Here is a 13,649-nt window from a genome sequence, read left to right on the forward strand (position 1 = left end):
TGAACACAATTAAGCTGCAGTAAGATACATAATGCTGTTTTAGTGCTAAATAATTTTTTGTTTTGTTTTGAGTCAGGGTCTAAGTCACCCAGGCCAGAGTGCAGTGGCATGATCAGGGCTCACCACAGCCTCAACCTCCTGGGTACCAGCAATCCTTTCATCTCAGCCTCCCTAGTAGCTGGATCTATAGAAATGTGCCACCATACTTGGTTAATTTTTTATTTTTGTAGAGACAAGGTCTCACTATGTCCTAGGCTGGTCTCGAACTCCTGGGCTCAAGCAATCCTTCCATCTCGGCCTCCCAAAGTGTTGGGAATACAGACATGAGCCACTGCAACCAGCCTAGTGCTAAAAAATTTTTATTTTACAGATAACATTTGAAAAATACAGAATAACAAAGGTGAAAGTAGTAACCATCTGTAACCTCTCTTCCATTAACATTAACATTGTGGCATATTTGAGTCTGGGTAGACAGAGAAACATCTTTACTTGCTTTTTTTCATGGTTTATTTAGCTCAGAAATTTTGTTTTGTAATTATAAAAAATTACCTAGGGAGAAAAAAGTTAAGCACCCTACAGACTCAGACTTCTATCTAGTTCAAGGAGAAAAAAATAGAAGCTAAATCATTAGCAATGAGATCTTCGAAAGTCATTTTTTCTTTTTTAAAAATGAATAGACTTTTTTTTAAAAGATGGTTTTAGATGTATAGAAATATTCAGAAGGAGCTGGGCTCGGTGGCTCAGGCTGTAATCCCGTGCCTTGGGAGGCTGAGGTGAGTGGATTGTCTGAGTCTGCAGGTTCGAGACCCACCTGGGCAATTTGGCGAGACCTCATCTCTACAATAAATAAAAAAATTAGCCAGGTGTGGTAGCGCGTGCCTGTATTTCCAGCTACTTGGAAGGTTGAGACGGAGCCCAGCAGGTCGAGTTTGCAGTGGCCGGGAGCAGACACTGCACTCCAGTCTGGGCGACAGAGTAAGACTCCAACTCAAAAAAAAAAAAAAAGAAATATTCAGAAGGTACGGAGTATATATATGCCCATTTTCCTCTACCTATTATTACCTCTTAAATTAGTGTGGCACATTTGTTACAACCAATGAGCCAATATTGATATATTAACTGAAGTTTCATACTTTATATTAGGGTTTAATGCTCTGCATTATAAAATTCTACAGGCTTCAACAAATGTATAATGTAGTATCATACAGAATGGTTTTACTGTTCTAATTATCCTGTCCATATAGAATAGTTTTACTGCCCTAATTATCCCGTTCTTCACCTATTCATTTTTCCTCTCCTTCTCATCCCGAACCCCTGACAATAGCTGTTCTACTGTCTGTATAAGTTTTGCCTTTTCCAGAATATCATATAGTTAAAATTATACAATATTTAGGTTTTGCAGACTGAATTCTTCTGTGCATTCAAAGTTCCTCCATGTCTTCTTGGGGCTTGATAGCTTATTTCTTTGCATCACTGAATAATATTCTGCTATATGGATATACCAGTTTGTTTACTCATTGATTGCTTTCAATTTTTGGCAATTATGAATAAAGGCACCATAAACATTCATGTATAGACTTTAGTGTATATGTAAATATTCAACTCATTTAGATAAATAACTGGGAACATGTCTGATAGAATGCATAGTAAGACTATATTTAGCTTTTTGAGAAAACCTCCATACTGTCATCCATTTTGCATTCCCACCAGCAACGAGTAAAATTTCCTTTTACTCAGTATCCTTACCAGCATTTAGTGTTGTGTTTTGGATTTTAACTGCTCTAACAGTTGAATAGTGGTATCTCAATGCTGTTTTAATGTGTAATTCCCTAATGACATATGATGTTAAGCATCTTTTCATATGCTTAATTTGCTATCTAAATATCTTCTTTGGTTAAGGTGTCTGTTCAGATCTTTTGCCCATTTTTAATTGTTGATTTTTAAGAGTTCTTTGTATATCTTGATAAAAGGGCTTTATCAGATATGTGTTTTGCAACAATTTTTTCCCAGTCTGTGGCTTGTCTCTTCATTCTCTTAACAGTATCTCTGGCACAAGAGACATTTTTAACTTTAAAGAAGTCCATCTTGTCATTTTTTTCCTTTCATGGATGGTGCTTTGGTGTTGTATCAAAAACTCATTGCCAAACCCAGGGTCACTGAGATTTTATCTTATGCTATAAAACTTCTAGAAGTTTTCTAGATTTGTATTTTACATTTAGATCTATGATCTGTTTTGAGTTACTTTTGGGGGAAATGTGTAAAGTCAGTGTCCATATTCATTCTTTCGCATGTGGAAGTCTAGTTCCAGCACTATTTGTTGAAAAGACTATCTTGGCCGGGCTCGGTGGCTCAGCCAGTAATCCTAGCACTTTGGGAGGCTGAAGCAAGTGGATTGTCTGAGCCTGCGGGTTCAAGACTAGCCTGGGCAAATTGGTGAGACTTCGTCTCTGCAATAAATAAAAAATCAGCCAGGCGTGGTAGCACGCGCCTGTAGTTCTGGCTACTTAGAAAGCTGATGCAGAAGGATCACTGGAGCCCAGCTGGTTAATGCTGGGGTGGCTGTGAGAGTGCCGTTGTACTCTAGCCTAGGTGACAGAGGGAGACTCCACCTCAAAAAAAAAGATTATCTTGTCTCCACTGAATTGCCTTTGCTCCTCTGTCAAAGATGAGTTGACTATACTTGTGTGGGTCTATTTCTGGGGCCTCTATTCTGTTTCATTGATCCATTTATCTATTCCTTCACCAATACTACACTATCTTTTTTTTTTTTTTGAGTTGGAGTCTCACTCTGTCGCCCAGACTGGAGTGCAGTGGCCGCTCCCGGCCACTGCAGCCTCGACCTGCTGGGCTCCAGCGATCCTTCCGCCTCGGCCTTCCCAGTAGCCGGAATTACAGGTATGCGCTACCACACCTGGCTGATTTTTTTGATTTATTGTAGAGATGAGGTCTCGCTGCCCAGGCGGGTCTCGAACCTGTAGGCTCAGGCAATCCACTCACCTCAGCCTCCCAAAGGCGCGGGATTACAGGCTGAGCCACCGAGCCCGGCTACACTATCTTAATTACATACAACATACAACATATACACAATGGAAAGTCAAGTATGAACAGGAACAAAGTTTTTGCTTTCTTTTTCTCCCCTCAAAGTTTTTAACCAAACATTTTGATGCAAAAAATTAAAATGTCAACAAATTTTTTCAACTATAACAGAAGCAGAAAGCTTACAAGAGAATGTAGAGATCATAGTTTTTACTTACTGTTCATTAGATAAATGGCTTAAAAGAACTGAAAATCCTGAAAAACTACCCAAACCATAAAGAATCTATGAAATATTAAGAAACATTTTCTAATTTGCTTCTGAAACCTCTAAAGAAAACCCCTCACTGGGCACGCTGGCTCATGCCTGCAATCCCAGCACTTTGGGAAGTGGAGGCAAGAAGATTGCCCGAGCCCAGGAGTTTGTGACCAGCCTGGGCAACTTGGTGAGACCTCATCACTCCAGCCTGGGTGACAGAGTGAGATTCCAACTCAAAAAATAAAAATAAAAAAGAAGATCTCTCATGTATCAACACAAACTAATCTGCTCTGCTCTACACAAATAAAAATGAAACTGTACTGAGAGTGCCAAAAAAAGTATACACATTTTAAGAGATGTTATCTGTGTATTACTTTTAGTTCATCATAATCAGAAGTCTGGATGCTGACGGTAACCACTTTGAGCACCTCCTGTAATTGCAGAAGTCAAACATGACTTGTATTCATCTGTTGTTATTGGTATATATTGAGTATTACAATTTTATTAGTTTTTTTCTTTCATAAAATATGTATACTTTTTCCAGCATCCTCTGTACTTTCATCATATGTATATATTTCTCTTTCATGCACTTGAAACTCAGAAAAAAAATGCTTTCACAAATATAATAGGAATTCAATAATATTACCAAGCATGACACTCACGAAACTATAAAGAATAAACTGGTCAGATACTCTCTCTTATACTCTAGAACCTAGATTTTGGTCAAGACTTAAACATTCTGCTGTATGAACTCACCTCATGAAACTGTAAAGAAAAGCATGCTGTAAACTGTATCAGCCTACAGTATGTGATTAATCTAGACATCAAGGCACTTTAATGACTGACAGCTCTTAAATCTTTCTTGATTCTTAAAATAAACATTTATATCTCAAAGTCCAGCTCAAAAGCCATGCTCTCATGAAGCCTCCTCATCCTACTTGTACATCCAGGCAGAACTAATCCATCTACACAATAAAAATTATGCTCTCATAACTCTTTGCTCTTCATTAATGCATTCAAGAGTATAATAAGCATTTTAAGATAGGTCAGGAATCATGCTATGCACTGGAGAAAAAAATAAATTTGTAAAGATGACATAGTTTTTTCACATGTGTTATATCATGTAATACTTTTTAAAATATCTCATAATATAATTATTTGTTTACAATTTCTCTAACCAGAATAGTTCTCAGGGAGGTAGAGTCTAAGTCTGATTCACTTTTGATTCTCCAGAGCCCAATATAATATCCAGCATACAGGAGACACTCATTAAATTTTTGATAAATGAATGAATAATGTATAACAGGCACTTATTTTTTTGGATTAATAAAACATCAATTAGGGTTAAACACTGAAATAATCCTTACAAATCTTTACAGGGGCAAGGTGATATGATATGTACATATTATTGCACAAACAAATCTGGGGATAGAGAAAATTCCTCCCTATGGCAGACCATCTCCAATTCAAGTTTTACTGTTTAACAAAGGCCTGTATCTACTGAAGATGGATCCAATTTTATTGCTGAACTAACAAGCTCCAAGGGAAGAAAAATGAGTTCTGCATAAAAGCTCTTAAGTAGATCATTCTATTTTGTAAATCTAGACATTTCTACATGAATATTAAAATAAGCAAACTATCATTCAGGGTAATACTAATTTGCTTTGCCAACTATTTCAATACAGCAGACATATGTACACCTGAGATAAATGGAGCTTTGATATGTAATCTTAAGATATTTCATGAATAGAATGATAAAGTGAAATAATCAAATGCTATCAGTTCTTTTTTTTAGATTAAAAAGTATGATTTATTTAAAAATAAATTAGAGTGAGGAAGAGAAGAGAGAAAGAAGATTCACCTCCCCAAGTTGGGGGAGAGGGGCCAAAGCCAGGAAGCATGGCGATAGCCATAGCTCAGAGAGCACATGACCACACCCAGAGTCGAGCAAGGCAATGGCCTCTATCAGTTCTTATAAGCTAAAAATTCAACAACCTACTATACAAATGACTGTAAGAAATAAAAATTTAAAGTGGTCCGTTTTCAAGACAAGGAAACCAGCCCTGAGGGAAAATTAATAGCAGCTAAAACTTGACTAACAGCTTGAAGATGTGACAAAGTTCATGCACCAAAGGTCTCTAAGCAAACAAGACACTGGAGGAGGGACAAATTCACCAGAAAGACTTTGTTGATGTAAGGGAAGGGAGAAAGAAGAATACCCTACAAGGGAATAACGAAACTTAGGCGACGTCCAGGAAGATTGTGCACACCACAGTACTCAGCCAGTGAGGAACTGGAGGAGGGACTGGTGTGCTAGGGAATAAACTGCTTACTGTAACTGGGTGGGCAGTAACTGGGTGTGCTTGCCTACCAGACACTCAATCCTGCAAGACTGCCATTAAAAGTCTCGCTTTTGCTGTACTTCGTGTCTCCGATTCTATTCCTTGGGTTTGGGCATTTGAGCGCGGAGCGTCTGAGAACTATCTTACTACTATTACCTATGTAATGCTGTTTTCTCCTTGGCATACTATTTCACAAAGAATATGTACGTGTGTGTATACATAATTTCATGTTAGTTACCAAGTAAATAACAACGAGCAGTAAATATGAAGTTAGAAGTGAGGTTGATGGATAAAAGCTGCTGTCCAGATAGGTGAGGCTTACTTATTAGTCAAGCAACTCCCTCAACATCAGCTCCATAGCACACAATATTCAAGTCTGTATTTCAACAAAACTTATATTTCATGAAACTTTAGGGTTCATAAATAGTTGAGAAAGTCAATGTCAAATTATTGAATGCCAAGAGTCTACTAATTATCTTACTCACAGATGTTATAATCCAATCATTATTTAATTAGGATAAGGCCACTCCTGGTAAAGGTCACTAAATTATCATGATCACATGGCTCCCATTTTTCAGATGTGATCATGGTCTGTTAATACAATTAAAATTTCATTTCATTAAGACTGCTTTGACATCAAGAGTGTTTCAGATTCTATTTAAGAATATAAATTGACAGAGTATAAAAGGGGCTCATAATCCCTTTCTCCTTTAGTATTTACTTTTCTTAATCTTACAATATCCATCATGCTCTGCCTTATCTAGACTTACAATTTATAAAGCCCTTTCACATACATTATCTTAGCAACCCTGTGAAGTAGATACCATAAAAATCATCAGGTACAGAGACTCACATCTGTAATCCCAGCACACCAAGAGGCTGAGGTTAGGCCACAAAAATATAAAAAAATTAGTCTGGTGTGGTGGTGTACACTTGTAGTCCCAGCTACTCAGGAGGCTGAAGCTAGAAGATCACCTGAACTCAGGAGGTCAAAGCTGTGGTGAGCCATGATCATACCACTATATTCCAGCCTGGGTGACAGAATAAGACATTGACTCAAAAAAAAAAAAAAAAAAAAAAAAAAGTCATCTTGAAGGGATAGTGCAGTGTTGCAGAAGCAACACAATCAGAAGACCTGGGTATGAATCCTAGCTTTTTCTAGCTATGTGGCCTCAGGGAAGTTTAGATAAAATAATGAAATAAATAAAAAGTGAAAACATCCTTTATGTTCGTAAAATGTCTACCTAAAATATTTCTGCAACCACAACTTTGGATCACACAAATGGTGAATTTAAAAATTCAAAATATCAAGTCTAAACATAGGCTGAAAAAAACAGTCGGCAGGCTAGGCGTGGTGGCTCAAGCCCGTAATCCTAGCATTTTGGGAGGCCGAGGTGAGAGGATTGCCTGAGCCCATGGGTTCGAGACCAGCCTTGGTAACTTAGCGAGATCTCGTCTCTACAATAAAATAAAATAAAAAATTAGCCAGGTGCTGTAGCGTGTGCTTGTAGTTCTGGCTACTTGGAAGGCTGAGGCGGAAGGACCACCGGAGCCCAGCAGGTTGACACTGAAGTGGCTGTGAGTGTGCCACGGTACCCCAGCCTAGGAGACACAGTGAAACTCCAACTCAAAAAAAAATAATAACAAAATAAAATAAATAAAGTGCATTCCGAAGGGCATCTTTTTTTTGTCAGAGCTGGGTGTGGTGGTTCAAGCCTGTAATTCCAGCACTTTGGGAGGCCGAGGCGAGAGGACTGCCTGAGCTCAGGGGTTCGGGATCAGCCCAGGCAACTTGGTGAGACCTTATCTCTACAATAAATCAAAAAATTAGCTGGGCGTGGTAATGCATGCCTGTAGTGCTAGCTACTTGGAAGGCTGAGGTGGAAGGATCACCAGAGCCCAGTAGGTAGAGGATGCGTGGCCATGAGTGTGCCACTGCACTCCAGCCTGGGGTTCAGAGTGAGACTCCAACACACACACACACACACACACACATACACACACACGTCAGCAGATAAAAAGTAAGCCTCCAACTGAGAATAATTCTTTACTCATTCATGGACATATTTACATATAAGTATACAATTACAATACAAATACAGTAAATGTGTGCATTCCGAAATGATAATTCAACCATATCTGCTAGTCAATAAAAACAAAATTCTCAACTAAATATTGTAACTGATTCTGTTTGAGTTTAACTTGCTTTATATAACAGTTCTGTACTCGAAAGATTATGTAAAACAAATTCTTCAGATTTTATTTAAAAAAATTTTTTGGGGGGGTTATGTCTGTGGAAAAATTCCGTATAGTTTTAGAGTTTGTAAAATGCCTTAACTCTTGGCCAGGCACGGTGGCTCACACCTGTAATCCCAGCACTCTGGGAGGCAGAGGTGAGAGGATTGCCTGAGCCCAGGAGTTTGAGACCGGCCTGGGCAACTTGGCGAGACCTCGTCTTTACAAAAAAAAATAAATAAATAAAAGAAATTTTAAAATTAGCAGGGCATGGTGTCACATGACTGCAGTTCCGAGTACTTGGAAGGCTGAGGTAGAAGGATCACCTGAGCCCACCAGGTCGAGGCTGTGGTAGCTCAATTGTGTCACTGCACTCCAGTCTGGGCAACAGAGTGAAATTCTGACTCAAAAAAAAAAGCCTTAATTCTTAAGTCATTCACCCTGATGTAACAAAGAGGGACAGATATTATATCTTTTTTTTTTTTATTTTTAGAATCAAGGTCTCGCTCTGTCACCCAGGTTGGAGTGCAGTGCCACAACCATTGCTCGCTGCAGGCTTGAACTCCTGAGCTGAAGCTGTCTTTCAGCCTCAGTCTCCCAAGTAGCTGGAACTACAGGCGTGCACCACTATGCCTGGTCTAACGTACCATCCCATTTTTTTTTTTTTTTGAGTTGGAGTCTCACTCTGTCGCCCAGACTGGAGTGCAGACTGGAGTGCAGTGGCCACTCCTGGCCACCGCAGCCTTGACCTGCTGGGCTCCGGCAATCCTTCCGCCTCAGCTTTCCAAGTAGCTGGAACTACAGGCGAGCGCTACTTGGCATGCCCGGCTAATTTTTTTAATGAAAAACACAACACAGAAAGGCTAGGTCACTTGTTTTTCAGAGGGATGAAAAACAACCAGTCTTTCAATTCTCAGTAACATTATACCATGCTGGTTATACAATGGAAATAAAATACAAATATAAATGCGATGAAATACAAGTTCAATGAAAATAAAAATTTAAAGAAGTGAATCACAGGGAAGGTGGTGTGATGTGAGACGAATATGGAAATGGGTTAGGCAATGTGCATTTACAAGAGCAATACTATTAAATAGTTATGAGACCTTGGCCCATATTCTCTGAATCTTGTTTCCTCATCTGTAAATAAGAGATGCTTGCCAAAGACTTTGATTATATAGAAGAATCTGATTTTTTAAAAAGAAATTTCATGGGGGAATTCATTTTGCAAAGCAAAACAATAAGCAGTTACATTAAAAATATTCTTTTTAGTCCTCAAAATCAGATTTCATATATATATTTAGCATCTGGACCAATACTTTGTACACCCACATGTATTCAATAAATATTTGGAGATTAAGTGAGTGAATAAAACTTGTTTTCAATAAACTAGTATACACACATATTCATATGCATATGAAAACAAAATTAAAACCTGTTTGCATCTATTTATTCATATAAAAAGCAAATATTAAGTGTCTATGATATAATAGGAACTGGGCACCCAGTACTAACTATAACTATAACCAAGTCCCTGATCTCATGATGCTTACGTTCAAGGAGGGTCAGGTAATAAAAAAGTAAAGAGAAGAAATTATTGAAGGAAATAAAAGGTACTTTGTTAAAAAAAAAAGATAGTTAGAAAATGCCTCTTTATAGAAGTGATAAGTGAGCTCAGACCATATAAGATGTCAGTGGATCATCTATATAAAAAAACTATGAGAAAAGTATTCTAAGCAGATGAAGTGTAAGTACAAACGGAAGGGAAAGGGCTTGATATCTCTGTGAAAGGAAATGAACAGAGGTCAATATGGCTGGTACCTAGGATATAAAGGAAGAGACTGATAAGCTTCAAAGAATGGGAAGCAAGCAATGAAGTTGGAGATTTAGGTAGTAGATTCATCATGTTGGATGCCAGTGGCCCATAAAAAGCTAGTAATAAATTGGTGAGGAAACAGAGGGAGAAGTAAAAAGTCACTTCCATAAGTCATAGAAAAAAAGATTTGCTTAACCATACTATCTCTACATCTACGGCTTGGTATACAGAAGAGACTGCAGTAAACCCAAATTAAATTGACAAGTTGGCTGATAACTTCCCTGAAGCCAATAGCCGCATTCTCTTCTTCTGATAACAGACTTTCTTTCTTTTTTTATTTGTTGCTGTTGTTGAGTCAGGGCCTCACCCTGTGGCCCAAGCTGCAGTTCAGGAGGATCAGGGCTCAACACAGTCAACCTACTGGGCTTAGGCAGGTCTGTCTTGCTTTGTTTTCCAAGCTGGTCTCAAACTCCTGGGTTCAAGCAATCCTCCTGCCTCCACCTCCCAAAGTGCAGGGATTAAAGGGGTAAGCTACCACACCCGGTCTGATAACAGACTTTCTAAACTGCCTGGCCACAAAGAAGGATTTGTGCCTTAGGCAGGGCCAATCACAATAACCCACCAAACAGACCCATAAGTCTGTATCTACAAAAGAAACTGAATTTGTAACTTAAAAATCTTGCCACAAAAAAAAAAAACTCTAGGCTGAAACAGATCATTGGTAATTCCATCAAATATTTAAGGAATAAGTAGCACCAAACCTGTACAAACTCTTTCAGAAAATAGAAAAGATGATACTTCCCAACTCATTATATTAAAACCAGACAAAAACATCTCAATAATAAAAAACTACAGACATTCCTCACATGAATAATGCAGAAATCTTTAACAAGATAAATCCAGCTACATATAAACAAGATAATAAATATATCATGATCAAGTGGAGCTTATTTTAGGAATCTATGATTGATTTAATGTTTGAAAATAATCCATGTAATTCAACGAATACAGCAGTAAAGGAGAAAAACAATTGATCACCTCAATAGATGCAAAAAAAGATATGAAAAAATTCAATCTCATTCATGATAAAAATTTTCAGCAAGAGAGAGCCTAAAGCAATGACACTTCAATAACAATAAGCACAACCTAGCATTCAGATCTTAGTTTCTGAATACCGTTCTCCAGTAAGAGAAACCAAGGCAGCTTAACGGATGATTCCAGAGCTGAGGTAGGGAATATCCAAGATGAGCCATGAACATCTTGTGCTGCCAGAAAGTACAGGAAGTGCTCAACAAAGACTAGGATAAGTCAAATGACAGAAGCTAATCCGAAGGAGCTCCTGCTGGCCAAATATTAAACAATATGAACAATAAAATAAAGTGCTGAATTATAGCCCACAGTATAAAATAAATATCTATGAGTCTATACTGATATAAATAATAAAAATAAATAGTGTAGAAGAGACAGCTCTTCCTTATAGAATTACAATTAATAAATGTCAATAGACTGAAACAGAAAATCACCAGTAGGCAAGTACCACAGCAATAATTGTGAAGGCAAAATTCATTAATGTATGGTAAAACTAGTGGAGACAAGTTTGAGGAGAAATGGAGTATTTGCACAGTCTCCAAGTATCTTTCCATTTATTTATTAATTACAATGGGAAACAATAATTTTACCAAGTAATCTAGGTTAACATTATCAGTAAAGACATATTGACATGATATATACCCTGATATGCTGCTCAAAGAAAAGCACAGCATCACTTGTGCTATTCTTCCCCAAATTGCCTAAGATCATGACCATAACACTTTAGAGTACTAGTCTGAGTTTTCTGAGATTTTCCAATGACAAATTAAGGTTGGATAATCATGTCACAGATTGGAGGAGAATGAGGATGTGTGACAACCAAATGCTATGTGGGATCCTGCATTGCACCCTGAACCATAAAAAGGAAGATTAGTGAAAAACTGGTGAATAAAGCCTGTAGTTTAGTTATTATTATTGTCCTAATGTTAATTTGATAATTGATAATTGTGTTGATCTTGAATTCCTGGGCTCAAGCAGTCTTCCCACCTCAGCCTCCCAAAGTGCTGGGATTACAGGTGGGAGTCACCATACCCAGTCTATTTTACACTTTCTTTCTTTTTTTTTGAGTTGGAGTCTCATTCTGTCGCCCAGACTAGAGTGCAGTGGCTGCTCCCGGTCACTGAGCCTCGACCTGCTGGGCTCCAGCGATCCTTCCGCCTCAGCCTTCCAAGTAGCTGGAACTACAGGTGTGCGCTACCACGCCCGGCTAATTTTTATTTATTGTAGAGATGAGGTCTCGCCAAGTTGCCCAGGCGGATCTCGAACCCATGGGCTCAGGCAATTCACTCACCTCAGCCTCCCAAAGCGCAGGATTACAGGCTGAGTCACCGAGCCCAGCTTATTTTACACTTTCTAAAGTGATTAATATAAAGAGCACTTATAGCTTTTGCTATTTAAAAAAAGATTATTCGAAAAACAAATCTTGCCAATTCTTTCTCAAAGCACTTAGCCAATGAAATACAAAGACAAACTGAAAATCTAGAGAAAAGTTTTTCACTTTTGTAAACATATTTTACATTATAATTTTCTTGTTACCTAGCAGAGGACAGAAAAACTCCCAGAGCGGGAGGGGACCGGAGGGGGTTGCCCACCTAGACAGTATTTGTAATTTACTAATAAGATTGATTGTTTTTTAAAAAAGGTATTTAGATAATCATGTTCTAATATCGAGAGCAATGACTAAGCCCTTGTTTTTGGTCTTAGCAATTCTACTAACTCATCAGAAGCTCATATTCCATTCAACTTCTTCCTGCCTCAGTTTCTTTTCACACAGAATGAGCACATGCAGGCCACTGCCAGGCCATTGTCGTGTTAAGCTATGGTGAGACCATGTGCTCTTTGAGCTATTGTCAGGCCATGTTTCCTGGCTTTGGTCCCCTGCCCAAACTTGGGGAGATGAATCTCTTCTTTCTCTAACTTTCTAAATAAACTGATAAACTGTATTTAGTAGCCTAAAAAAAATGAGCACATGCAAACTTTTCACAAGAATGTTGAAAATTATATAAAGTATATATAAAATTGTGAGACTTTACAATCTGATTAAACAAAATGGAAAAATACTTTTTGATTTTTACCTCGTCATCATTTTTATAACCCTAAACAAATTATTTAAGATGTGTGTACTTGAATAGTTCACTGTCCTGCAAAATGGCAAAATGAACAATATTAAACTCCTGAAGGGCTTTTTTGAATAATTATAACAAATACAGAACTTTCTGTAAAATTCATATAAAAGATTTAATACACAATGTTATAAAGTAATGAAATAAAGAATATCAATGTATGCAATAACTCTAATATACTCTTTTTAGCATCAAATCATCTTTTAAAAATAAACTACTATATTTTTGTTTAATTTACTTTTGAAGCAATAAATATAGAAACATAAATGCAATCACATCTTTATTTTGTGCTGCTAGAATATGCTATCCCTTAAGTTACTGTGTACTCTAGGAATATGTTAATATATTTTTGGACACAATGTAAAATTCTTTTTATGGTCGTCTTTACCAAATACAAAAAGAACTACCGATGCCAGGAATATTATAAACGAAACATGCTTTAGAAAAGACTGCCCCCTTGTGCCAATAACATTCAACAGATAAAGAAAGAACATTAAAAACAAGTTTTAAAACTAGAAACACCCTGGCTTCTAAAAAGGTCTTGATCTTTTTGTGTTTTGATTTCACGGCATATGTTTAAAGTGGTGATCTTTAATGAAAAATAAACTGAACAGTACAGTAAGTGCCTACGATGTGACTAAATTTGTGTACATGCAGTGGTAAATATCAACATAATTTCTAACACTTAATGACAATGCATCCAAACTGCTCAAGCATTTACAGGCTGAGTTCACAGAGATAAGTAATTTTCT

At 37.6% G+C, this 13,649-nt stretch overlaps 1 protein-coding gene across 3 annotated transcripts in view; it reads right to left on the reverse strand.

Annotated features, from left to right (window-relative positions):
- Nucleotides 1-13,649, reverse strand: part of GOSR1 (golgi SNAP receptor complex member 1) — a 46,137-nt gene that overhangs the window by 18,091 nt on the left and 14,397 nt on the right. The window lies entirely within an intron of this gene.

This window comes from Carlito syrichta, unplaced genomic scaffold (genome assembly GCF_000164805.1).
Source record: "Carlito syrichta isolate Samal-C Ts95f unplaced genomic scaffold, Tarsius_syrichta-2.0.1 Scaffold302085, whole genome shotgun sequence".
NCBI classification, from domain to species: domain Eukaryota; kingdom Metazoa; phylum Chordata; class Mammalia; order Primates; family Tarsiidae; genus Carlito; species Carlito syrichta.